General features: G+C 35.3%; 1 protein-coding gene across 1 annotated transcript in view; it reads left to right on the top strand.

The window, feature by feature from the left end:
- Dpp10 (dipeptidyl peptidase like 10) overlaps nucleotides 1–26640 on the top strand; it is a 1373287-nt gene that overhangs the window by 271181 nt on the left and 1075466 nt on the right. The window lies entirely within an intron of this gene.

Raw genomic sequence — 26640 nt, 5'->3', positions numbered from 1 at the left:
TTCCTCATCAGGGAAAACAAACTATTTAAAAAAATATTTTAAAAACCCAGAAAAATAGTAAACAGACTTGCAGAGATCCTAAACATGCATTAGATCACAACTGGAATTTTACAATGCATCTTAATAAAAGCAGTGAATTACTTTTTATTTTCACAGACATAAATTTGTTTCTAGGCTTTCCCAAGTGAATTGATATGCTTGTTTGAATGTGATTTCCATTTTACCTTTATATTAAAATGAATGGAAGTGGAAAGGTCAAATTTATTCAGAAAATTGTGAGCTATCCTTGGGAAAAAATAATTCAGTATATGTGATTTTAATCAATTTTCATTCATTCCTAAAGTTCACAGAAAATGTAGCTTGGTGACCATGAGTCATGGAAATGGTGACTGGTATTTTAACACAATAAATATACCTGAATCTAAGGTCCTCCAGACAATATTTTTAATGAAGCATATTTGTCTGGTTCCACAAAATAGAAATGTTTAAATTAGAAAAGCGTCTTGTTTAGATGTCGGGTTAATAGGAGCATTTTCAAATTCTCAATCTTCATTATTCTGAATGTCAAGAGGGAAAATTGACTTGAACACACACTGTGTATAAATCAGAGTAGTTACATGTGTCTGGGAGCAGCCACAGAGGAAGAAGCTGGACATGGAACATGTGAGTAGATGCACACCACAAAGAACAAATGTGCATCATTTGCCTCCCCTCTCCACAGAACACGATCATGCCATGTGGTTTTCTTTTTTTTTTTTTCTTTTCTTTTATTATTCATATGTGCATACAAGGCTTGGTTCATTTCTACCCCCTGCACCCACCCCCTCCCTTACCACCCACTCCGCCCCCTCCTTCTCCCCCCCCCTCAATACCCAGCAGAAACTATTTTGCCCTTATCTCTAATTTTGTTGTAGAGAGAGTATAAGCAATAATAGGAAGGAACAAGAGTTTTTGCTGGTTGAGATAAGGATAGCTATACAGGGCATTGACTCACATTGATTTCCTGTGCGTGGGTGTTACCTTCTAGGTTAATTCTTTTTGATCTAACCTTTTCTCTAGTACCTGTTCCCCTTTTCCTATTGGCCTCAGTTGCTTTAAGGTATCTGCTTTAGCTTCTCTGCTTTAAGGGCAACAAATACTAGCTAGTTTTTTAGGTGTCTTACCTATCCTCACCCCTCCCTTGTGTGCTCTCGCTTTTATCATGTACTCATAATCCAATCCCCTTGTTGTGTTTGCCCTTGATCTAATGTCCACATATGGGGGAGAACATACGATTTTTGGTCTTTTGGGCCAGGCAAACCTCACTCAGAATGATGTTCTCCAATTCCATCCATTTACCAGCGAATGATAACATTTTGTTCTTCTTCATGGCTGCATAAAATTCCATTGTGTATAGATACTACATTTTCTTAATCCATATCCCCAAGAGTGGTATTGCTGGATCCAAATGGTAGATCGATGTCTAGCTTTTTAAGTTGCCTCCAAATTTTTTTCCAGAGTGGTTGTACTAGTCTACATTCCCACCAGCAGTATAAGAGGGTTCCTTTTTCCCCGCATCCTCGCCAACACCTGTTGTTGCTGGTGTTGCTGATGATGGCTATTCTAACGGGTGAGGTGGAATCTTAGCATGGTTTTAATTTGCATTTCCTTTATCGCTAAAGATGGTGGGCATTTTTAACATGTGTTTTCTGGCCATTTGAATTTCTTCTTTTGAGAAAGTTCTGTTTAGTTCACTTACCCATTTCTGTTTTTTTTTTCATTTTTCTTTTATTATTCATATGTGCATACAAGGCTTGGGTCATTTCTCCCCCCTGCACCCACCCCCTCCCTTACCACCCACTCCGCCCCCTCCCTCTCCCCCACTCAATACCCAGCAGAAACTATTTTGCCCTTATCTCTAATTTTGTTGTAGAGAGAGTATAAGCAATAATAGGAAGGAACAAGAGTTTTTGCTGGTTGAGATAAGGATAGCTATACAGGGCATTGACTCACATTGATTTCCTGTGCGTGGGTGTTACCTTCTAGGTTAATTCTTCTTGAACTAACCTTTTCTCTAGTACCTGTTCCCCTTTTCCTATTGGCCTCAGTTTCTTTTAAGGTATCTGCTTTAGCTTCTCTGCTTTAAGGGCAACAAATACTAGCTAGTTTTTTAGGTGTCTTACCTATCCTCACCCCTTCCTTGTGTGCTCTCGCTTTTATCATGTGCTCATAGTCCAATCCCCTTGTTGTGTTTGCCCTTGATCTAATGTCCACATATGAGGGAGAACATACGATTTTTGGTCTTTTGGGCCAGGATAACCTCACTCAGAATGATGTTCTCCAATTCCATCCATTTACCAGCGAATGATAACATTTCGTTCTTCTTCATGGCTGCATACAATTCCATTGTGTATAGATACCACATTTTCTTAATCCATTCGTCAGTGCTGGGGCATCTTGGCTGTTTCCATAACTTGGCTATTGTGAATAGTGCCACAATAAACATGGATGTGCAGGTGCCTCTGGAGTAACAGTCTTTTGGGTATATCCCCAAGAGTGGTATTGCTGGATCAAATGGTAGATCAATGTCCAGCTTTTTAAGTAGCCTCCAAATTTTTTTCCAGAGTGGTTGTACTAGTCTACATTCCCACCAGCAGTATAAGAGGGTTCCTTTTTCCCCGCATCCTCGCCAACACCTGTTGTTGGTGGTGTTGCTGATTATGGCTATTCTAACAGGGGTGAGGTGGAATCTTAGCGTGGTTTTAATTTGCATTTCCTTTATTGCTAGAGATGGTGAGCATTTTTTCATGTGTTTTCTGGCCATTTGAATTTCTTCTTTTGAGAAAGTTCTGTTTAGTTCACTTGCCCATTTCTTTATTGGTTCATTAGTTTTGGGAGAATTTAGTTTTTTAAGTTCCCTGTATATTCTGGTTATCAGTCCTTTGTCTGATGTATAGTTTGCAAATATTTTCTCCCACTCTGTGGGTGTTCTCTTCAGTTTAGAGACCATTTCTTTTGATGAACAGAAGCTTTTTAGTTTTATGAAGTCCCATTTATCTATGCTATCTCTTAGTTGCTGTGCTGCTGGGGTTTCATTGAGAAAGTTCTTACCTATATCTACTAACTCCAGAGTAGTTCCTACTCTTTCTTGTATCAACTTAAGAGTTTGGGGTCTGATATTAAGATCCTTGATCCATTTTGAGTTAATCTTGGTATAGGGTGATATACATGGATCTAGTTTCAGTTTTTTGCAGACTGCTAACCAGTTTTCCCAGCAGTTTTTGTTGAAGAGGCTGCTAGTTCTCCATCGTATATTTTTAGCTCCTTTGTCAAAGATAAGTTGGTTATAGTTGTGTGGCTTCATATCTGTGTCCTCTATTCTGTTCCACTGGTCTTCATGTCTTTTTTTGTGCCAGTACCATGCTGTTTTTATTGTTATTGCTTTGTAATATAGTTTGAAGTCAGGTATTGTGATACTCCTGCATGGTTCTTTTGACTGAGTATTGCCTTGGCTATTCGTGGCCTCTTGTGTTTCCATATAAATTTAACAGTAGATTTTTCAATCTCTTTAATGAATGTCATTGGAATTTTGATGGGAATTGCATTAAACATGTAGATTACTTTGGGGAGTATCAACATTTTTACTATGTTGATTCTACCAATCCATGAACATGGGAGATCTCTCCACTTTCTGTAGTCTTCCTCAATCTCTTTCTTCAGAAGTATATAGTTTTCCTTGTAGAGGTCTTTCACATCTTTTGTTAGGTTTACACCTAGGTATTTGATTTTGTTTGAGGCTATTGTAAATGGAATTGTTTTCATACATTCTTTTTCTGTTTGCTCATTGTTAGTGTATTGAAGTGCTAATGATTTTTCTATGTTGATTTTATATCCTGCTACATTGCTGTAGCTATTGATGATGTCTAGAAGCTTCTGAGTAGAGTTTTTTGGGTCTTTAAGGTATAGGATCATGTCCTCTGCAAATAGGGATATTTTGACAGTTTCTTTACCTATTTGTATTCCTTTTATTCCTTCTTCTTGCCTAATTGCTCTGGCTAGGAATTCCAGTACTATGTTGAATAGGAGTGGAGATAATGGGCATCCTTGTCTGGTTCCTGATTTTAGAGGGAATGGTTTCAGTTTTTCTCCGTTAAGTATAACCCTGGCTGTAGGTTTGTCATATATAGCTTTTATAATGTTGAGGAAATTTCCTTCTATTCCTAGTTTTCTTAGAGCTTTTATCATGAAATGATGTTGGATCTTATCAAAGGCTTTTTCTGCATCTATTGAGATGATCAAGTGGTTTTTGTCTTTGCTTCTGTTAATGAGGTTTATTACGCTTATTGATTTTTGTATGTTGAACCACCCCTGCATCCCTGGGATGAAGCCTACTTGGTTGTGGTGAATAATCTTTTTGATGTGTTGCTGAATTCGGTTTGCCATTATTTTGTTGAGGATTTTTGCATCAATGTTCATTAAGGAGATTGGCCTATAGTTCTCCTTTTTGGAGGTGTCTTTGCCTGGTTTTGGGATAAGTGTAATACTGGCTTCATAAAATGTGTTTGGCAGTTTTCCTTCCCTTTCTACTTCGTGGAACAGTTTAAGGAGGGTTGGTATCAGTTCTTCTTTAAAGGTATGATAGAATTCAGCAGAGACTCCATCAGGTCCTGGACTTTTCTTTTTGGGGAGACTCTTGATGGCTGCTTCAATTTCATTTTGTGTTACAAGTCTTCAGGTGATTAATTTCCTCTTGGTTCAGTTTTGGATGATCATATGTATCTAGAAATCTGTCCATTTCTTTAAGAGTTTCAAATTTATTTGAATATAGGTTCTCGAAGTAGTCTCTGATGATTTCCTGGACTTCCATGGTGTTTGTTGTTATCTCCCTTTTTGCATTCCTAATGCTACTAATTTCGGTTTTTTCTCTCCTCATTTTAGTCAGGTTTGCCAGGGGTCTATCGATCTTGTTTATTTTTTCAAAGAACTAACTTTTTGTTTCATTAATTCTTTGTATGGTTTTTTTGGTTTCTATTTCATTGATTTCAGCTGTTATTTTTATTATTTCTCTCCTTCTATTTGTTTTGGGATTTGCTTGTTCTTGTTTTTCTAGGAGTTTGAAATGTATCATTAGGTCATTGATTTGGGATCTTTCAATCTTTTTAATATATGCACTCATGGCTATAAACTTTCCTCTCAAGACTGCCTTAGCTGTGTCCCATAGGTTCCGGTAGGTTGTGTTTTCATTTTCATTGACTTCCAGGAACTTTTTAATTTCCTCTTTTATTTCATCAATGATCCATTCTTCATTAAGTAATGAGTTATTTAGTTTCCAGCTGTTTGCATGTTTTTTGTCTTTACTTTTGTTGTTGAGTTCACCTCTTACTGCATTGTGATCAGATAGTATGCATGGTATTATTTCTATTTTCTTATATTTGCTGAGGCTTGCTTTGTGCCTTAGGATATGGTCTATTTTGGAGAAGGTTCCATGGGCTGCTGAGAAGAATGTATATTGTGTAGAGGTTGGATGAAATGTTCTGTAGACATCAAGTAGGTCCATTTGATCTATTGCATATTTTAGATCTTGGATTTCTTTATTGATTTTTTTGTTTGGATGACCTATTTATTGATGATAATTTGATGTTAAAGTCTCCCACAACCACTGTGTTGGCGTTTATATATGCTTTTAGGTCTTTCAGGGTATGTTTGATGAAATTGGGTGCGTTGACATTGGGTGCATACAGATTGATGATTATTATTTCCTTTTGGTCTATTTCCCCTTTCATTAGTATGAACTGTCCTTCTTTATCTCGTTTGATCAATGTAGGTTTGAAGTCTACTTTGTCAGAGATAAGTATTGCTACTCCTGCCTGTTTTCAGGGGCCATTGGCTTGGTAAATCTTCTTCCAGCCTTTCATCCTAAGCATATGCTTATTTCTGTCAGTGAGATGCGTCTCCTGTAAGCAACAAATTGTTGGATCTTCTTTTTTAATCCATTTTGTCAAAAGGTGTCTTTTGATGGGTGAATTAAGTCCATTAACATTAAGCGTTAGTACTGATAGGTATGTGGTGATTCCTGCCATTTAGTTGTCTTAGTTGTTTGAAGGTTTGATTGTGTGTACCTAACTTGATGTTACTCTCTACTTTCTTGCTTTTTCTTTTCCTGTGGTTTGGTGCTGCCTGCCTTTTCATGGTTAAGTTGGGTTTCACTTTCTGTGTGCAGAATCCCTTGCAGAATCTTTTGTAATGGTGGCTTTGTGGTCACATATTGTTTTAGTTTCTGCTTATCATGGAAGACTTTTATTGCTCCATCTATTTTGAATGATAGCTTTGCTGGGTAGAGTATCTTGGGCTTGAAGTTATTTTCATTCAGTGCCCGGAAGATCTCACCCCACACTCTTCTTGCTTTTAATGTTTCTATTGAGAAGTCTGCTGTGATTTTGATGGGTTTACCTTTGTATGTTACTTGTTTTTTCTCTCTTACAGCCTTCAATATTCTTTCCTTAGTTTCTGAACTTGTTGTTTTAATGATGATATTTTTAATGATGATATTTTGATCTGGTCTGTTTGGTGTCCTGGAGGCCTCTTGCATCTGTATGGGAATATCTTTCTCTAGATTTGGGAAATTTTCTGTTATTATTTTGTTGAATATATTATGCATTCCCTTCACTTGCACCTCTTCTCCTTCCTTGATGCCCATGATTCTCAAGTTTGGTCTTTTGATGGAGTCAGTGAGTTCTTGCATTTTCTTTTCACAGGTTGAGTTGTTTCATTAATAGTTCTTCGGTTTTTCCTTTAATTACCATTTCATCTTCAAGTTCTGAGGTTCTGTCTTCTGTTTGTTCTATTCTGCTGGATCGGCCTTCCGTTTTGTTTTGCAGTTCTGTTTCGTTCTTTTTTCTGAGGTTTTCCATATCTTGGCAGTTTTCCTCTTTAATGTTGTCTATTTTTGTTCTGAGTTCATTTATCCGTTTATTCATTGTGTTCTCTTTTTCACTTTGGTGTTTATACAGTGCTTCTATTGTTTCCTTTATTTCTTCTTTTGCTTTTTCAAATTCTCTATTTTTGTTGTCTTGGAATTTCTTGAGTGTCTCCTGTACATTTTGGTTGACTCTATCCAGTATCATCTCTATAAAATTCTCATTGAGTACTTGTAGTATGTCTTCTTTTAATTTTTCTTGTGGGCTTCATTGGGTCCTTTGGCATAGTTTATCTTCATTTTTTTGGAGTCTGGTTCTGAGTTTCTGTTCTCTTCATTCCCCTCTGGTTCCTGTACTAATTTTTTGCTATGGGGAAACTGATTTCCCTTTTTTTTCTGTCTTCCCGTCACTTTCTTTGGTGTTGTTACTGTCCCTGTACTGTGTGCAATTAAGTATTTTCTAGCTTGTAATAATAACAATGGTAATATTTAGAATGGAAGGGTGAGCTGAGATGGAAAGCAAGAAGTTAAAGAAAAGGGGAAAACAAATATACAGAAAAGGGAGAGAGCAGAACAAGGTATCAGACTAGAAAATTTCAAAGGTATAAACAGGGAGTGTTAGTGTACTAATCGACAGTAAGCTGAACAGACATTAGAGAGACAGATAGAGGATTGAAAATCAAAGATAAAAAAATAAAAAAATAAGTAAATGAAAGAAATATCTATATATAAAAATGAATTAAAATAAAATGGAAAATAGAAAGTTAAAAAAAAAAACCAAAAAACTTCCAAGTTTATATGCAATGCAGTTTCAGTCTTAATAATTTGGGTGTCTGTCTCAATCTCCAGTCCTGGAGTTGGTGCCTTAGATGTTGTTCTGTAGTTGTCTCATCAAAGGGGATGCATAAAGTAGAACAAAACTACACACTCACACACACACACACACACACACACACACACACACACACACACACACACAAAGCCCCACCAAGTGTCCCAAGTCCCAAGTTCAAATGCAATACAGTTTCAGTAAGTTTTTCAGCTTGCAGGTGTAATTCGGTTGTTCTCTCATCAAAGGTAGGGAGAAAAAGAAAAAAAAAGAGTCTGGAGACAGTTCTGAGAGTGGTATCTGCAACTGTGGCTTGCCTGCCTGCTGCTCTCAGCCTGCTGTAGCTGGCAGTGTTATTTATGCAGATATCTGGGGTGAACTTTGCACTCACCTGGTCCCACAGGCTTTGTTTTTTCAGAGTTCTCCTGTGCGGGAGCCTCTGCTACAGGCTTTCCCCTTTTCAAGTACTGGGAAAGGTGACACTGCCCCCGCATTGTCAGGCCTGCGTGTTTATTTACAGTTCATGTGGGAGGTGGGTCTTCCCCCCTCTCCTGTGCAGTTTTCCTCCCACTGCCACTTTCACAAGCTTTCCTGCTCCTGCTTACTGGGCGGTGCTCCTGCTCCTGCCGGCCGCCATGTTTATTTACAGTTCATTTACAGCTCTATCAAAATAGAATTTTGACTTCAATTATTTGCAAGATCATTATGATCAAATCCTTTTAAACAGGCTGGTTACACTGGATGCCATATAAACACATGATAAATTCATCATTTGAGGAAAGATATTCTAAACCCCATTATTTCATGTATTATTCATTATTTCATGTACGTATATTCATATATGTATATATATATATATATATATATATCTCCTTTCTGGTCTTAACTTATCCATAAGCAATTGATAATTCATATATATCATATATGTAAAATATATATACACACATATATGTTATATATACATCTATAGAGTCTTAACTTGTCCATAAGCAAGTTATATTTCACATATGCCTTCATTGATTGGTTTTCCTTGATCATAATAACTTCAGTTACTTGGCAAAATAAAATGAAAAATAACAATTTATGTTTATAATGAGAAAAATTCTGGAAATCATTTTTGTTAACAATATACTAAAAATTAAACAATCAAACAAGGAACATGTATTCTTAAAAATTAATAACTTAAATCTTGACTTTATAGATGAGAAAAAAGAGTGGGAGAAGAACAGAATGATAGAGTATGCAGGCTAGCATGCTTTCAGAGACTTATGATGAAATGTCCAAATGAAGCAGGCTTATGTGATAAAGATTCTTTTGCTTGAGTTTTTAAGAAGATTCTAGTGTGCTTCAGGTGTGGGTTGATCAAGGTACCCACTCTATGTCTATGCTATTTTCATTAGTTTATGTGTCAGTTTCATCCTCAAGCTAGCTTCTTCCATAATAGCAAAAATAAATGCATCATCTTTATGACTTCACATGAACATTCAACACTGAGAAAAGATAGAACATCTCTGTTAAGTAGGTTTATAAAGTTCTTCTCACTCCCACCACAGGTTTTTTTGTAAACTGTGTGCACACTAGTCTCCTAAAAACAGGTCATATCTAAGGGGTAGGTACCAGTGGAAGGGGGGAGGATATAAAGAAAGGGAGTCAGAGGGTGAATATGGTGGAAATATTCTGTATGCATATATATAAATGGAAAAAAAATGAGACCTGTTGAAACTATTCCAGGAATGGGGAATGAGCAGATGAAGGAAACTGATGGGAAGAGTGAATTCAATTTTGATAAGTTGTAAGAACTTTTGTAAATGTCACAATGTACCCCCAATACAACAAAATAAAAATAAGTATTAAAAAAAAGAAGCTAACATGTCCTGGAAGTATCTTAACTTCCAGTGAAAATTCTAAGTCTCTGAAACAGATGCCTGGCCTTATGCTTTGATCTTAGACCTATGTAGGGAAGAATCACAATTTGGTTTAGAGGTATAAAAGTCTGTTTGATGGGGTAAGGGGGTAAGTATATTGGGGGGACGAATATCTGTTCAGGAGACTAAATTGAAAAGAGATGATGGGACCTTGTATTAGCTCCTGAGGTTGGTGAAATAAGTTACCACAAACTTGATTGCTTAAAACAACAGAAATTTATGCTTTTACTTTTCAGAAGACCAGATGCAAAAACTGAGGGTCTTTTCAGAGTTCCTTTCCTTTGTTCCTTTGGGAGTCCCTGAGAAAGAATCTGTTCCATGTCTCTCTCCTGTGTGCTAGTAGCTTTTAGTAACTCTTGGCACTCTGACTTACAGATACACCACTCCAATCTCTGTATCCATCTTTACATGGCCTCTTTTCTGGATTTCTGGGTCATCCTCTTCTGTCTTTTACACAAGGACAGGTGCCCTTGTGTTTAGAGTCCACTTGGAGCCCAAGATAATATCATGATAAGATTCTCAACCAAATTATACCTGGAAAGACCCAGCTTCCAAATCACTCACGTGCACAGGTACGAGTGGTCAGAACCTTGGATTTTCCTATACACTGCAGACCCCTGGGTCAAATTAGCATGAGTGAACATCCAACTTTTGGAGGGGAAGAATCTCAGGACATAGCTTAATTCTGGCTGGAATAGAGTTGCATTTTAAAGCAATGAAAATATGTTGGAATTTACATTTGTAATTATTTTAATATAAGGAAATAAGTAAGAAATGAAGTGTTGCTATATTGGTCATATAGATTAGTACCATGACCCTCAAGGGGCCTGTGTGTTAGAGGATGAGAGGAAAGGAATTTCCACACTGACAGAGGCTGAGGGCCAAGCTTTCATTCATGTGTTTGTTTTCTGCATATTGGGATCCATTGGTGTTCACATTAACTCCATTAAGTGGAGTTATGAATATTTTTGATTTTTAACTAAGATGACCCTCACAAAATGAACAAGTGACATTGAGTACTGTTTCTAATTAAAGATAGTACTAATATATGAGTGATGTCGAATAAACTTCTCTGAGTCCTTTTTAGTTTACCACTGTTTTAATAACTTGTTTAAACAATGTCCTGCCTTGAGTTTCCTCTATCTAAAAACAAGTCCTCATTTCTGTTTTTCTGATTGGATACTAATATTCCTTTAAAGTGGAAGTAAATAGGTAAACACTATTTAAATATACTTTACCATTTATTTGCATAGTGTTTTGAAACTGCCTAGGATATCATTTTCAGTCAAGATGCTTCCTCTATGCATTTCCACTTGGCCTTAAGAAATTGTTAAGAACTAATTTCTTTTTTTATATCTTGAAGGGATATTATAAGAAAAGAGATAGTTGGTTGATAAAGCAAAATCCAAATTTATAATTGGTGAATTACAGATCAATCTATATGAAAGGGATAGGTCCTAATGAGATTTTTTTCTCATTTCCTCTTTGCAAATGGATCCCTGAAAGCCCATTATCTTTAACTGGAATTTCTTATTTTTTTTTTTTAAGGTTTGGGAGGATAAGAGCTTTAAGGGGAAATTGAGAGGAAGATGTGATTGGGAAAGGATTTCATGCACAGAAAGGAAGAAATATAAAGTGAACTATTCTATGATTTTTGCATAAGCAAACAGAGAATCTGACCTACTTTCATGAGGCCACACTCAGCTTTTTCAGTAATGGAGAGGTTTAAATCAATAAAATCCTTGCTCTCTCCCCACTAATTCTTACTCATTGTTACATGGAATTCAAAGAATTAGAGCTATACTGTGGGGCAAGACATGCAACAGAAATTGGCAAACAACTAAGGCTTGTGAACCAAATCCAGCATACAGTCTGTGTTTGTAAGTAAAGTTTTGTTAGCACATAGCTAAACAGTGGTTTCAAAGTTTGTGGCCTTTCCTGCTCACTCATTTTCTTAGCACCTATTTCGCTTATATGCTACAAAGGCAGAATTGAGTATTTTCAACAAAATAGTGTACGTGCTGAAAGTCAGAACACAGTCACACACAGATACCCCCTACGTGCTGTGGACACATAGTGAATTTGTCAGAGAATGTTCCTGCCTCCAGAGAGCTTATATTCCAGTGGGTGACTGAGGGTAGAAAGGTATAATACAAATCTCTTACAGACTGGTAAGTCTTTATATGAGAATCCAGAAGAAGTTTTATTGATATCTTTGAATCAGGACACAAGAACAGTGCTGAAGACTATTGAAAAATGCAAGATGGTCAAGAGTTTGAGAACATGGGTTCAGGATCCAGCTGCCTGGGCTTGTGTTAGATTCTTTTAACTGATTAAGCTTGAGGAAATTACTGGATATTTGTGAGTCTCATATTCATAGGAACCTTCCTACCCTTAAAATATTATGAGGGTTAAAAGAGGCCATGTCTGGAAAGTGCTTAGAATGGTATGTCCTTGTCATGTTGCAAGTGTGCAGTGGTTATTAATAGAAGAATCAAACTGACACTTTCACGCAAAAACAGTCCACAGTTTGATGTATATATACATATATTTTAAGGGGTTTGGCTCCAATATAATTAGTGAATGACTCTGAGAAGATGAGCATGGTTTGCTCTTTATTTGTATTTTAAGTGAAAGTACTTGAAGTTCAGAAAATCAAGCAATCTGAAGTTATAATTTAATTAGCATACCATCCTTTCTCTACTTCATCTGGAATAATTTGATCCATATTTACAGGACTGCTGTTTCAAAATCTCAAATGAAATGCAATTTTCTATTGAAATGTGAATAATAAAAATGGTACAATCATGATTATCTAGTATTTTTTGAATAGCTACTGTATACTAGTTATAGACAGTATACTTATATATTTATTATATTTATTGATTATAAAAATTCCAAAAAGTTTCTATTTTTAACCCTATTTTTCAAATTACAAAATTCAGGTGTGAAAATACTTCAGATCATAGTGTAAAGTTGTGCATGAGATGTGAGAAAGAAGAAGGATCCCAGCCGAGAATTACTACTTTCCAAACTTTGTGTTCTTTACTCTCTGACACATGGTGTGTTCCCAGAGACACATGGACTGGAGCCTAAGATTTGAGACATCTAATAGCTCTTCCTAGTAAGACAAATTGTGTAGATCATTTATCACTTATCAATTATATAATCATTGTGTATTTATAATCAAAATTTTGAAATATTTAGAAGGCATGTATCAGTCATAATTGTACCCATTAGAAGTTTCCATTTTAATATATTTTATATGTTTTGGTAATTATTTTTCTTTTAGACATATACTTCTAAATGGCTTCTTATTATGATATATTTTAATTCAGACTTTTCACTTAACATGTCATTAACCTTTTTATGTTATTCATTTTTTAAAAATAAGTATTTTAGTCTGCATAGTTTATTTCTATGGCTGTAACATTTAATCTGATAACCTTAAATGTTTCTAGTATTTTATAGTAATAAATAATTTTGTAATGAAATTTGGATGCAGTTTTTGAGCTTTGAGTTTGAGTTCTTGAGATTGTTTCCTTACAATAAATTCTTAGAAGTAGAATATCTGAACCAAAGACAAAATTATTTTAAGACTGCTAATGTATATATTTCCTTTCATCAAAAACACAATTAAGTTAATATTAATTTATCTAATATCCTATTTGAATATAGAAACATTACATAGTTTTACCACCTTAACCATCAGATGCCTTATTAATTTTAAGTTTATACTTGATACTGCACTGAGCAATGAATAAATATCTAGGTCAGCATGCTACTTATCTTCCAGCTTCCATTGATGTATAATACAACATAGAGCTGTCCAACTTACTATCCTTTCACTCAACAAGTACCTGTTGAGTGACACTACAAAACACAAAGTGATAAGTGAAGGTGTTGAAGGTAAAAATTTTAGGTTCTGTATACATTTGTGTTCTTGTGTGTGTGTGTGTGTGTGTGTGTGTGTGTGTGTGTATGTTAAGGTAGTGTCCCCAGGAGTTTCTTAGTCATAAATTCCATGTGTGTGACAAGCATATAGAGTGTAGTGAATACTCAGCACTCTGGTGCCAGCCAGAGTTGCTTGTGGAAAAAATTATCCACTTCCCAAAATAACAAAATTAATTTCAAAACAACACTTGACAGTTTTATGTATACCTAGGAAATAGAGGATTAAGTTCTAAGTACATAGTCTTGAAACACTAGTCAGAGCTGATGAGATTGGAGATGGGCCTTTGACTTCTGTTACAATCAAAGTAGGTACAGAGAGTAGATAAAGTGAGAGTTGATGGTTTTATGAAAAAAAAATCTAAACACCCTTAAGAAAAAGGTGATGATGAGCTTTCTTCACCCTTGAAAGTTCTTGGATTATGTTGTAGTTTTTGGAAAGCTCATGAATATTTGGAGTTTGGTTCCTTTCCTGAAGATATTTAAAAGTATTTTTTTGGAGACCTAAATTATGGTAAATCCATTACTTAATGAAATTTAGTAAGCCTATGCTTCTGGTTGCAAAAAAAAAAAGTAAAATAATTTCTGAGGGATCTGAAATAGAAACTTTTCCACATTGTATGACATTAATAGTCATTCTAGAATCGAGCAAAGAAAAGTAAACAAACAATACCCAGCAATTAAGAATGAGGAAGAGGAAAACACTGATTTTGTTCCATTACAGTAACAGTCTCCCTAGAAAGATAAAAGTAATTTATGAGTCCTTTTCAAATTAAAAATTATGACTATATGCATAAATAGTACATCTTCCAAACTCTTAGCTCCTGAGAAACGTGGAGATTATATAGCCAATATATATGTATCCATATTCATATCCATATGTATAAGACCTGAAAAAATGTATAGGTTAAATATATGTTATATATTTGTTATATATGTGTATATATACATATATATAGCATGTAAATATTTTGCTCTCTGTGTGCTCTATGAAGGGATGTAAAGAGGCAGTGATCCCACTTGAAATTAAGACAATAATTTAGCACCAAAATAAAGATAACAATTGAAAAGAAAATGACCTCTAGTGGAAACTTCTCTACAATTCAATTTATATTGGTATAAATGATGTTTCTCAACTTTAAATAATGTGTAATCTTTCAATGGCCAAGTTATCAGTGGGAGGAAAATTAATATGTTATTCATTGAAGATATTCAAATGGAAAAGATCATCCTCTGTAGTTGAAAATGAAAAAGAAATCCACATTCATGTGTTTAAGACTCTCTTCTACATTTCTTTGAAATAAACTGAGTATCTCATGAAAGACAAAATTTTATTCTTCCAACAAGGACTTTTAAGACCTTTAACTATAAGTAATCTGAAAAAATATTAAAACCTGGCTACCACTATCTTTATATAATCTGAAAAAATATTAAAACCTGGCTACCACTATCTTTATATAAAATCTCTCAGCAATAAAAATGTGTGTTAGAAATTAGAATGAAGGCTAATTATTGAAATAAAGCAACAAATAATCATTATTTTTAGTTAACTTAGCACTGGTACTAATACTCAGAACAGTCACATACAGATACCCCCAACATACACACATATAGACAATGTAGATGTGATGACCAATAGATGATCATGTAGACATAACTAAATATTCACATATATCACTAAGTACCCAATACACTCAATCTCAATTCAGCAATGAGAATACTCTGTTATGAAGTATTTTCATGGAGATAATAAGTTTGAATAAGAAAAAGAAAACAACTTAAAATATTTTCAGACAACCAAGGAAGTGGTATAAGTATGTGTTATTCCTATTGGATTTGAGGCACATCAAAATGAATGTGTAAATATTAGTAAAATTCCTAACAAAAATCATTGCCTTTTTATAAAAAATTAAAAGCACTTAATAAATATCTTAGTCAGTCTTCTGTAGCCATAACAAAATATGAGTTCAGCTAATTTCAAAAGAATACAGGTTTTTTAGTTCAAAGTTCTGGAGTCTGGGAAGTTCAAAAGGTTGGCATCAACATTTATTGTCTTTTTACATCATAACTTGATGGAGAATGTCACGTGAGGAGATAAGTCAATGTTTCTAGAAGGAGATCATTTTTCTAGCAAAGTCACTCCCCTGATGATCTATTAGTCTGTGAATGGATAATCCATTCATGAAGGAAGAACCCTCAGGATTCAGTTACTTCCCAAAGGTAACATTTCCAAATACTATTAACACGTGAAATTTGGAGATTAAGCTTTCAATACATGAAATTTGGTGAACTCATTCATACTGTGGTAGCACACACCTGTAACCCTAGCACTTGGGAGGTTCAAAGTCAGCCTGGACTACTTAGAAAGAACCTCTCTCAAAAATAGATGATTGATAGATAGATAGATAGATCGAGTAAGGATTTTAGTAAAATTATGGTCTTCTCTTTCAGTTAGATCTACACATATTTAAGAAATTAAATTGGAATTATAGCTAACTGGCTTGGAATTCCATATTATGGTGTATATGACATAAAAACCTACGGTTTTCTTTCTGTGTGATTTGGTGCAAGAATTCTGATATTTTTGGTAAAAGCAGTAAACACTACCCTATGTGAAAGATAACTTAGAATGTGTCTTGATAGCAACTAAACATTGGGTCAGCTCTTCCTTAATCTTCTACATATAAACTTCAAAAGAATGATGGTAAGATCCTTGGTTACTTTTATTCATCTACTACCAGATTTTATCCATATACATAATTGTACACAAGAGATGGGATTTAGTAAATTTTATTGTATAGTACAAGGAGAAGTAATGGACTCAGCCTCAGTAAGAAAGTAATTTTAGCTAGCGAGGCAGTCCCTCTTCTTTGAGTATTCTGATTAAGTAATGTCTTACTTAAAAAATAAAATTATAATCTTGATTATGTGTCTAACTAGTTGGTCTTCCTTGTTCAAAAGATAATGGGTTAAATGAATAATTCATAAGGTCTCTAAAATCATATTTTAAAAGTATAAATATCTACCATTTGAGGAAGGATAATAATTAGTATCATTAGCCCCATTTTATAGGTTAGCCAATATATTGAAAAGACTTGCCTAAAGTAAAACCACTAGAATATTTCTTCAAATACAAGACACAGATTTTTTTAATCACAGTTGGTTGAAAAACAGAGAAGATACTAACAGCAACCATTGCTGATTGTGCCTGTGTGAGTCAGTCCTCACAGAGTATTATTCATCTACTCATCAACATGCTCAAATTTCCTGGTAGAACTATAAACAATTGTGCCTTCACTTAAAATTGTAAAAGAAGTGCAAAATTTCATGAGGATTTCTTTTTAAAATCCTCATTAGGAGACTACTTCCCAATTAAGGCTATAGTGTTGAGAGTAGGCAGCACACCATATTCCAGGAAAAGCAGTTCAAGACAGGAGAAAGTGCCTGACCCTTTGGAGAAGGCCTGCAAATTCTCAAAGACCATGGTATCATTGCCCCATGTGTTATAAAAACCTGTCACTTAGACACAGAACATTATTTGCCTGTAACATCCTGCTGATATCCTAGAAAAGCTATTTAACTTAGTTTTTAGAAATATATAGTTGAATCTCTGATATAGTTAATTTTGCATAAATGAAAGTATGAGTTTAACCAAAATAGGAAATGGAAATGAACCCCTGGAAATGTTCAATTATACCATCCCCTTAAAAATGTTGGAAAGGTAAAGATCCAGAGGTCCAGATTAATGAACAACTTGTCCTATGCAACTTTATTCACCCAGAATTGACAACATCGTTCATAAGATATGTTAGGTGGTCCATGTGGAGAAGTTTTAGAGCCTTGAATGTTGCTGCTGAAATTAAAGCAATAGACAATGGAATGCGTGTCGTAATTAGTTACCTGAGGAAATGTTGCTCTCCCCTCTCAAATCACCTCTCCTTCCACAAGCTATTGTTAAGTGGATGGTGAATTTTACAATAAATGATAATTTTAAATTATGGGGGGAAAGTGATTAATGAAAAAGCTGGAACAAGAAATTACAGCTCCAAATTTTTCATCCAGTAAAGACTTTTGTCTGCTCATCTGCTCTGTTCCTGCCTTCTTCAAAGAATCCTATGCAAATATTGCAAACTTCTGATGAGACATAGTATAAGAAACCATTGCTATTTTTCCAATAAAATGTTGATACATATTTAGGAGTATTCATTACTATTCTGACACACAGAATTAAAACTTGAGAAATCAAAAGACTTGTATCAAAATAGATTGCTATTTAAAATCTAGAGGGAGTCCACAGTTCCACATGAAAATAAATGCTAGTTGTTTTCAAATATTAATTTATGTTGCAATGTGGTATCAAAATCTCTCTACTGCTTTGTGCCATTCACATACTACACATCTACATCCTACTTTGTGGTAGCCACTAGCCATATGTGACTATTTAATTTAAGTCAAATAAAGGTAAAAATTCAGCTTCAAGCTGCATGTTAAATGCTCAATAGTCTCAAGGAGGTAGAGGTTATTCTATTAGTCATATACTGTTTTCGTCATCACAGAAAATTTCTACTTGACAATATTGCAGTTTAGTGAAAAAGGCTATTCAAGGATTCTTGGATGCTATTTAAAATGAACTCTGAGAAAAATGATCTTGCCTCAGATTGTAATCAGTAGATGTAGACTCTTGCATGCTAAATTTCTCAAGTGAACTAGTCATAGAATTTTATAGCTGAAAGACCCTCAAAAGTAATTTAATTAAGCTTCTCTTATTTTACTGTTGTGGAAACTGAGGTGCAGAAAGTTTCAGTGAACTATGTAATGTCACCAAGGGCTTTTGTGACAAAGTTTAATCATTCATATTGGCAGTGAATCACATTAAAAAATTGTGAAATAAAGGATATAAAATTAATTCACTAAACCCAGATTGAGTTTCCACCTGGCTTATGTATACCAAAAGACCAAATTCAAAGTTTCAGCCTGAGATCTATTGATGTATTATTTTCTTTCAGAAACTCTTTACTACTGTATCAATGTTTGACTGATTCAATCAGGAATTGTCTAAATGTGCCATTAAAAACAAAATGCAGCTATAGTCAAACATTTTACTTTGGGGAGGTATCTATTTGGGTACTTCTGTGGCCAGTTGAGGGCTAAGAAGCAGGAGTAAAAGACAGTGAGGAAAGGGATCTCTAAGTTCCTGCCTAAACACTTCTGTAACATGTTTTCTCATTCTGCTCAGTACTGAGATATTCAACAATTTTGCATTCAACTCTCACATTGACATTTAGTAGTGCTGAGACCTTGCGCAAGATCAGACTTCCTCCTTATTGCCTGCCTGCCTCCTTTCTGAGTCAACTACCCTGTCTGGTTCTGACTGAGGTACAGAGTGTGTATCTGCTCCTCCTCTGACGTCTCTTACTAGGGCCAAAGTGGTTTCCTCAGAGGTGATGCCTCATCCAAGGACAGGTGACTCACAAGTGGCCCTAGAACTTACATAGCCTAGTTCACAAGAATGAGCCAGGTAAGGAATATTTTTGGTATTTGCAATTAAGATATAGGAAACAAGGCCAGTCAGCAGTCAAGGAGTGGCCATAATTGGGACTTGTTGAGTTGTAGGGAAGACTGATGAATGGTGTGTCATTTACAGGTAGAAATTTTAAGGGGCTCAGAAACTGAAAGCAGTGTGAGGGTATGGAGGACAGCTGCAGGTAGAGAGAGGAATTGAGAACCAGAACAGAGCGCTTCTGAGAAGCAGGAAGTTTCTCAAAGGGAGTTGCTTTGAGCAAGCAGTTGCAAATTCTGAATGAAGCACCATCATTGTTCATCATAAGACTGATTTCTTTTTGTTTTGCAGTATTAAGAACTTAACTCAGGGCTTCTGTGCTCTACCCTTTGAGCCATGCCCTGAGTCATTTTGCCTTTTAGTTTGTTTTTGAGATAAGGTTTCCCTAAATTTTGCCTAGGTTGTCCTTAAAACACAATCCTACTGTCTTAGCATCCTGAGTATCTGGGATTATAGACATATGCCACCATAATTGGCCAGAAGACTGGTTTCTTAATGAATCTTCTAATTTGAATTTCTTTGGATTCTGAATTTTTTTAATGTGATTTGTTCTTTTTTATTTATTTTTTTTCCATTTTTTACTTTATGGTTTTTGCATTTACTCACATGTGTATACATTGCTTATTTTTAAACTTAGAATACTATATTAGTTTTTTTTTAATCTGCATCTAAAATGCCCCTATCAAAATGGGTTAATAGTAACAATCTCAATAGTTTGTTGTAATGGTAAGAAGGGAAAATGATATCACCTTTTAGAAACATGGGAATTCCTTTAAGTAGTCAGCTATATCTGGAAGAAATTAGGTTTAATAAAATAAGTTATTTCCCTAAAGTTAATGAAAAAATAAGTTTGGTATGCATTCAATTTTGCAGAACTGTTTAGTTAGTCCTCATCAGTTTCTAGCATTTATTACAAACAGTGGCTATCGGCCATGTGCTAGTGAGCCTGGGTTTTAGGACCACTTCTGTGGCAGAGATTATTGCTACTCACCCATATCTGGTTCTCCTCTACTTTCTGAACATGGGAAATACTACATTGCTCAGACCCATGCTCAAATCAGTATTGCTAGTGCTGGCCAGTTATGTGAGCACAGTTAACACACACCATTTCCGAATGGCAGCCATGAGCCCCACTAACCTATCAACATTCTTTATCCTATTATAGTGATTCTAAAAGTATGGTTGAGAAGTTGGAGGCACAAGATGGAAACCACAAAAGTCCATAAAGTCATGTCTTCAAACAGAGCTGTCATGGAGTGCTGCTGAAGCTATAGCAGAGTTTGCATAAGCAAAAAATACTTTTAAAAGCTAAGCCACTGTGATGTTACAGCTTACGTGTTATACAGCGTAACCTACTCTATCCTGACTACATTTGTTTGCAATGCTTTGCCCTGTGCTGCAACTTTCTCATACATATAAATGAAGAAATTGGACTTCATTGCCTCCAATGACTCTTCAGAGTGTGCATTCATTCTACAATTTTTTCTACTGCCTGCCCTACTTATCAGGCAGATTTAACGAGAAGATGCTTTGAAAAGTAACAGGGGCTTACCAATACATTCTTATAAACAAAAGATGTTGTTGTCAAAGCTGACAGCTTCCAAAAGAGATCTTGCTATTTCTGAATTAAACATTTGGAATGACATCAATTTTAATTTTTAATTTGACTGTGGGCAAGTTTTTATCCCTTACACTGGAAATATTTGAATAGACTTTTTCCCTTGTTCTGCCAGTATTTGAAAGCACAATTTTGAGAGTGCAGAAGGCCATGACTGACTGAAAAAATCTGTTAGCTCTGCTATCACTCTTCTCAACTTGGTTCTGAATCACTCAATCATGAATCTTACCTCTAATGTCTATGGGTAATACCTGATTTTACATATCAGCCCCTCCCCTCAAATGCCTAAGAGTTACTAGGTGATTTGCAGTGTGCACTGTAATAATGCATGTTTATGGTCTTGATAGAGAAGGACCTGCTAACTTCTTCACACTAGAATGTGAATGATGATCTCAGAAACAAACCAAAGATCCAAATGTCACCTTGGAAATCCCAGCTTAAAAAACACCATTGGGATGATGAGATTATCCAGTGATTTGCATACAGGCATTTTTGAGGCTCCAATTCTGAATATGTCACTATTTAGGTGACTTTTGGCAAGGAACTTAACTTTTAAACTTTAGCTCTTTTCTTTCTAATATGGGTTAATAGAAACTTCTCTACTATATAAGTCGAGAAAATAAAACAAGACATATTATGTAAAGTACCCAGAAAATGCTTGGCTTCATAGCTACCTAACTACAAATGCCATTTCTCTCATTTATCTTACATGAAGGACATAAAGAAAGGCAATAGATGATACTGTCCTAGGGGCAGGGCTTGGGTAGAGAAATTACAGGAGTAAACTTATCTAAAGGCCTTGAACATGGACATGAAAAACTAAGAATGGAATTGTAATTATCTTATGAATAAAGTCAAAGTTATTCCTATCAATAAATTGCTTATTTATTATTTTCACTGGACTGACCCTACATTGTTAGTCAAGAATGATTACTAACATTTTGCTCACTGCCTTGATGATGTTTACACATTTATCAAGTTGAGTTTCTGATAGAGGAGATCTGAGAACTACAGGTAAAAAGAAATCCCATTTTAAAGATGAGAATTGGGGTGTCTGAAAATTCTTTGCATTCATCTAGTTAGGATTCAAGTTAATAGGAAAACGCAGGTGTTAAAACAACCAAGTCATTAGACCATTCTAATCTGTAAAGCCTTTTCTTTATTAGGTATTGTGCTATACTGGCTGTACTTAGCTCTGTGTATCAGAGTTTCTATCATCAAAGGGATGAAGATTCAATAAGAAAAAAGTCAAATAAATAGCCAATTTCAATCTGATGTGAGAAATATTGTAATGGAGGCATGCAAAATCATCAGCGGAACTCAGACACACTGGTTTAAGACAACAAGCATGCATGTGTACATATTCTGGGGATAGGGCAAGTCTTCTGAGAGACCAGGTGTTCCTAGTTTTGTCAGACTAATTTAGTTTTAGCAGGCTTCCTTTAGGACTTGGGCAGCATTCATAACCGTCAAAATTCCTAACTTCCATTAGGAAAGTTACTGAAGACTGAATAAGTCCTTCTAAGACAAATGTTCTGTGCTTCTAAGCTTGATTTTTTTGGCTCTAAAGAGTTTCTAGTATCAAGAGAATTTTATTAAAATGCAAAGTTTTGTTAACTGTTTAGTCTTATCAGTTATCACCTATCACTAAAAGTTTGGGGCCAGGAAGTTGAGAGAGAGGTTCAGTGAAGGAATGGTGGTTGCTGGAAAGATGCACAGCACCAAAGGCCAACTGCATTAACTTACTTTTGTGGACCAAGGTTAGGCAAAGCTCTCAAACACTTCAGTGAACTGTTGGTTCTATTCAATTCTAACTTCCCTAGAAGGAAAAATGAGGAGAGACAATTCCACTCAGAGGAAATTAATCAGAGAGGACTGAAACATTCTAATCCATTAAACCATTTACAGCAGCCTTGATTGAAAGTTTGTTGGATGATGAGTATGATGACTGGGCACCTTTTTTTCCCCCTTTCTTTCCTTTATCTTATAAGTTTTACATATACTTACATGTATATACATGGTTTGTGCCAACTCCTCCCTATTCCTGTCCTCTCCTGCCTCCTTTCCAGCTTCTGGACAGAACCTGTTCTGTCCTCTACTTCTCTGATTTTGTTGAAGAGAAAACATGGGAGATAATAAGAAAGACATAGAGTTTTTGGTAGTTTGAGATAAAGATATCTATACAGAGATTCGTAGAGTTGCTTTCATGCATTTGGCAACTTTTGAGCCCAGCTGAGAAGTGGAGGCAATGTTGCTCTCTCTTTCCCCTCTACTTTTTATACTTTCTTTATTATTTAACAATCCTTTCCCCTGTTCTATTCTCCATCCTGTCCAGCAAGGAATTCAAAAAGCCCCAGAGAGTCAATATACAAACTCTTTATAGTAAGCATTAATGATTTAATATGTTATGATACAAAGAACAATAAAAGTAGTAATATGAACAGTGGAAATAGCACACTTAAACCCACTGGTAAATTTCCCTCTGTATATTCATATAAAGGATAAATCAGTAACAGTAGTAAATCTAGACACTAAAACAGGACCTTGGTTATGAGACTTAAGGAAACAAGTTGTAATTTTTCTTTTTTTATTTTTTTAATTAACATATAATATTTGTGCTGGTGATACATTGCAAAATTTATATATATGCTTAGAGTATATCTTATTATTTACCACTCCATCCATTGTTCTCTCCCCACCTCCCCTTAGAACAATTTCAACATGTTTCATTCTTGCATTTTCATATATGGATACAAAGCACATCCATGATATTCACCCTCATTCACCCTTCCCTTATGCCCCTTTCACTTGTACAACCCCCCCAGATAATTCTCAAAAGAAGTACAAGTGGATAATAAATACATGAAGAAATAATATCCTTGACCACAAAGAAAATGAAAAGCAAAACAATATGTATTTTTATACATGTTTGTAGTTGGCTGTACTATTTTGTACCAAGTCATGCATTGGGAAAGCCAAGCTTTCACTTAGTCCTCTGTCCATCTAACTTTCTATATTCAGACTCTACTTATTTCCAAGTTCTACTCTGAAATATTTTTGAGTCCTTTTCCTTTCCTCACAACTCCTACTCAGCATCAATCTTACTCATATTTAAATTAGTACAAGAGTATCCTTCATGATCTTCCTACCTGGTCTTGCCCCCTGATATCCATCTTCCCTACAGTTTCTAGCTTCAAAGACCACATTTGATGATGCAACTTGCCCTTCAATGGCTCCATATCTCCTGTAGAAGAAAATATGATTTTCTCCCTCTGGCATTCAAACTTTTGATAGTTGGATGATAATAAAAATGTCAAATATTTCCTATATTCCAAATATAATCTCAAAGTGTACTTTAAACTTTAAATTAATAATTTGTAATGGACATATAGAATATGTATTTTTATTTTTATTTTACAGGAGAAAGAAACTACTTTCAGATTTCCTTGCCCAGCTAGTAAGGGTGGAAAGGGACTTATCTTTTGAATGCCACTCTTTCCCCTGACTGTGTGCTCACAACTACCACATTAAACTTCCCAACCTCTTGTCAACCAGCATGACAAATGTAAGAAAAAGTTTAAAAAAAAATCCTGTTAAGAGATCCACTGTGCAAGAATAATTGAACAGAAGTGATTTCAGCAAAAGTTTTTCCACAATGCAGTTGGGAAAAGCTAAACTAGCAGGCCAAATGGCTCAGGTGAACCAGTGATCTCAAATTGACATTCAATCCCCCAGGGCAAGCAGCAATAGGGATGAATTTATGCTTTTAAACACTGACTTTCTCAACTTTTATTACAATTCACAGTTTTATCTGTTATAGGATGGCGCTTTTAACCCCTTTTTTGTAGAAGGAGTTCATATTTCCCAAGAGTCACTGGTGAATAATCACTTCAAGTTAGACCTTATGATACTATACTCCAATCTGTAGTTCAACATCATCATCATCTCCTTTCTGTTTCCCTAACTATTGGAAAATGTTACTTTGGTTTTTTTTTTCTTTAAATGATTTTTTTGCTTTCAATTATGGGAAAATAGAAAATGAATGTTCTGAAACACAGGAATGTCAGAAACAATAATGAAAATCATTGAGCATGTCAATAGCATCATTTTGGCTTTGATTGAACACGCTTTATATTTAAGCAGGTCACCCATGTATTGAATTGTGAAGGAAAAAGAAAATTCAAGAATATGCTCATAGTCCTAGAAATATTTCATGAAATGTTGTGCTTAAAGATCAAAGTATGATTAGCATTCTCCACTATTAAACTCAGTGAATGGAAACCCTCCTTTCAACATATACAAAAATAATTTGAATAATGCACAATCTGTCTTCATTTGTCTTCATGCATGTTTTAAGAAAGATGTTATTTCTCAAAGTAGAGGACATGTGTGACTTTCTAGTTTTCTTTTGCATGAAAAAGGAAGAGATTCAAACGTTTGATGCCCCATTTTCCCAACATCATCCTTTTTGTTTTCTTAAAACATCACTTAGAGAAGATTTTTGTTTTTCATTCCTATAGCAACAATATGCTATTGGCCTAGTGCTTGATGTTCTACAGAGCTGGTGGGCAGGGGTCTGTCTGGGGGAGACTGATTAAGCAGGAATTCAGAGAGCAGGTGGATGGCTGGGCAGTCTTCTAGAAGTGAGCCCACAAGGAAAGACAACAAATAGAAGTCTGCCTTTGGTGACAAGTTCTTCAGAAACTCTTCCTTGAGGCTGGATTTGCAACTGGGAACATCAATCTCCCTCCTGACCAAGGGCTTATTAACATTCAGAGTATCACTTTCAATTAAATTTCTCAAATGCTCATTTAGTTTCCAGTTAATAAGGCAGGACTGGATGTCATGTATGATCCAGCAGGTTGTTTTTAAAGGATGAAAATAAAAGGAGCTGTAGGATAAAGTAAGAGACCCTATTCCAAAGCCAGCATAGTGCCAAAATCACTGGCTCTGTAGGTTTTGCAAATGAACTCCAGGCATTTTAAAGTTACTTTTCCCTAATGAATGACTTCAATCAAATAGTCACTCTTAGGAAAAACAACATATTGTTCCCTTATGGCTGACAAATTTAACTAGCTTTTGTAGTCCACATTACTCAGGGATTGTGTGGTGAAGAGCTCATGGAAATACAAAACAGAGGTAGTTCTAAGGAGGTAATACAGATAGAATAATAGGCCTCTCAGTGAGCATTTTTGAGGTGACAATGCTACCAATAATCACCATGAAAGTTTCTAATTATTACCTATCAGTCACTATGTTCTGAATGCTCCTTAGAAACTCTCATTTAATTATCACACTAATCTTAAAGTGAAATTTCCCAATTTCAGATGGTGAAATTGGGACACTAAGCTTAATTTGCCTATGATCAAAGAGCTGATTGGTGGCAATAGAAAAATGTCAACTATATAATAGGAGTTAGGCTTTCATCTTCAGCCTCTTCCTTTTTCTCTTCTTTACCTTCTTGAAAGTCTGGGAAGACAGAATGAAACAGCTTTAGCATTGAAAAGATTCAAACACTTCCTGGCTAACAGTATACTATGGTGGAAGAGTAATAAAAAACAGGAGACATGCAGGGAGAAAGATCATGGCCCCTTTATCTCATTGTATGATCCAGGAAGAGAAGATTCAGAAAATCAGTACTTTCTGACAAGATAATGGGTTCCTGTCTTATTTACACTACTAACGTCGGGCAGTGGAATTGTTGAAATTTCCTAGGCTTTGAAGTCCACACCTAGACTAAGTATCACCTCTACATTTTTATAGTTATGTGACCCCAAAGACTGACTATTCTAAGTCTATTATTTTTAAGACACAATTCTTCTTCCATGTGATAGAAAACTTGACCACTGGTCACAAGATTAG

This window comes from Castor canadensis, chromosome 4, assembly GCF_047511655.1.
Source record: "Castor canadensis chromosome 4, mCasCan1.hap1v2, whole genome shotgun sequence".
In the NCBI taxonomy this organism is placed as follows: domain Eukaryota; kingdom Metazoa; phylum Chordata; class Mammalia; order Rodentia; family Castoridae; genus Castor; species Castor canadensis.
This window is presented reverse-complemented; position numbering and strand designations above follow the sequence as displayed.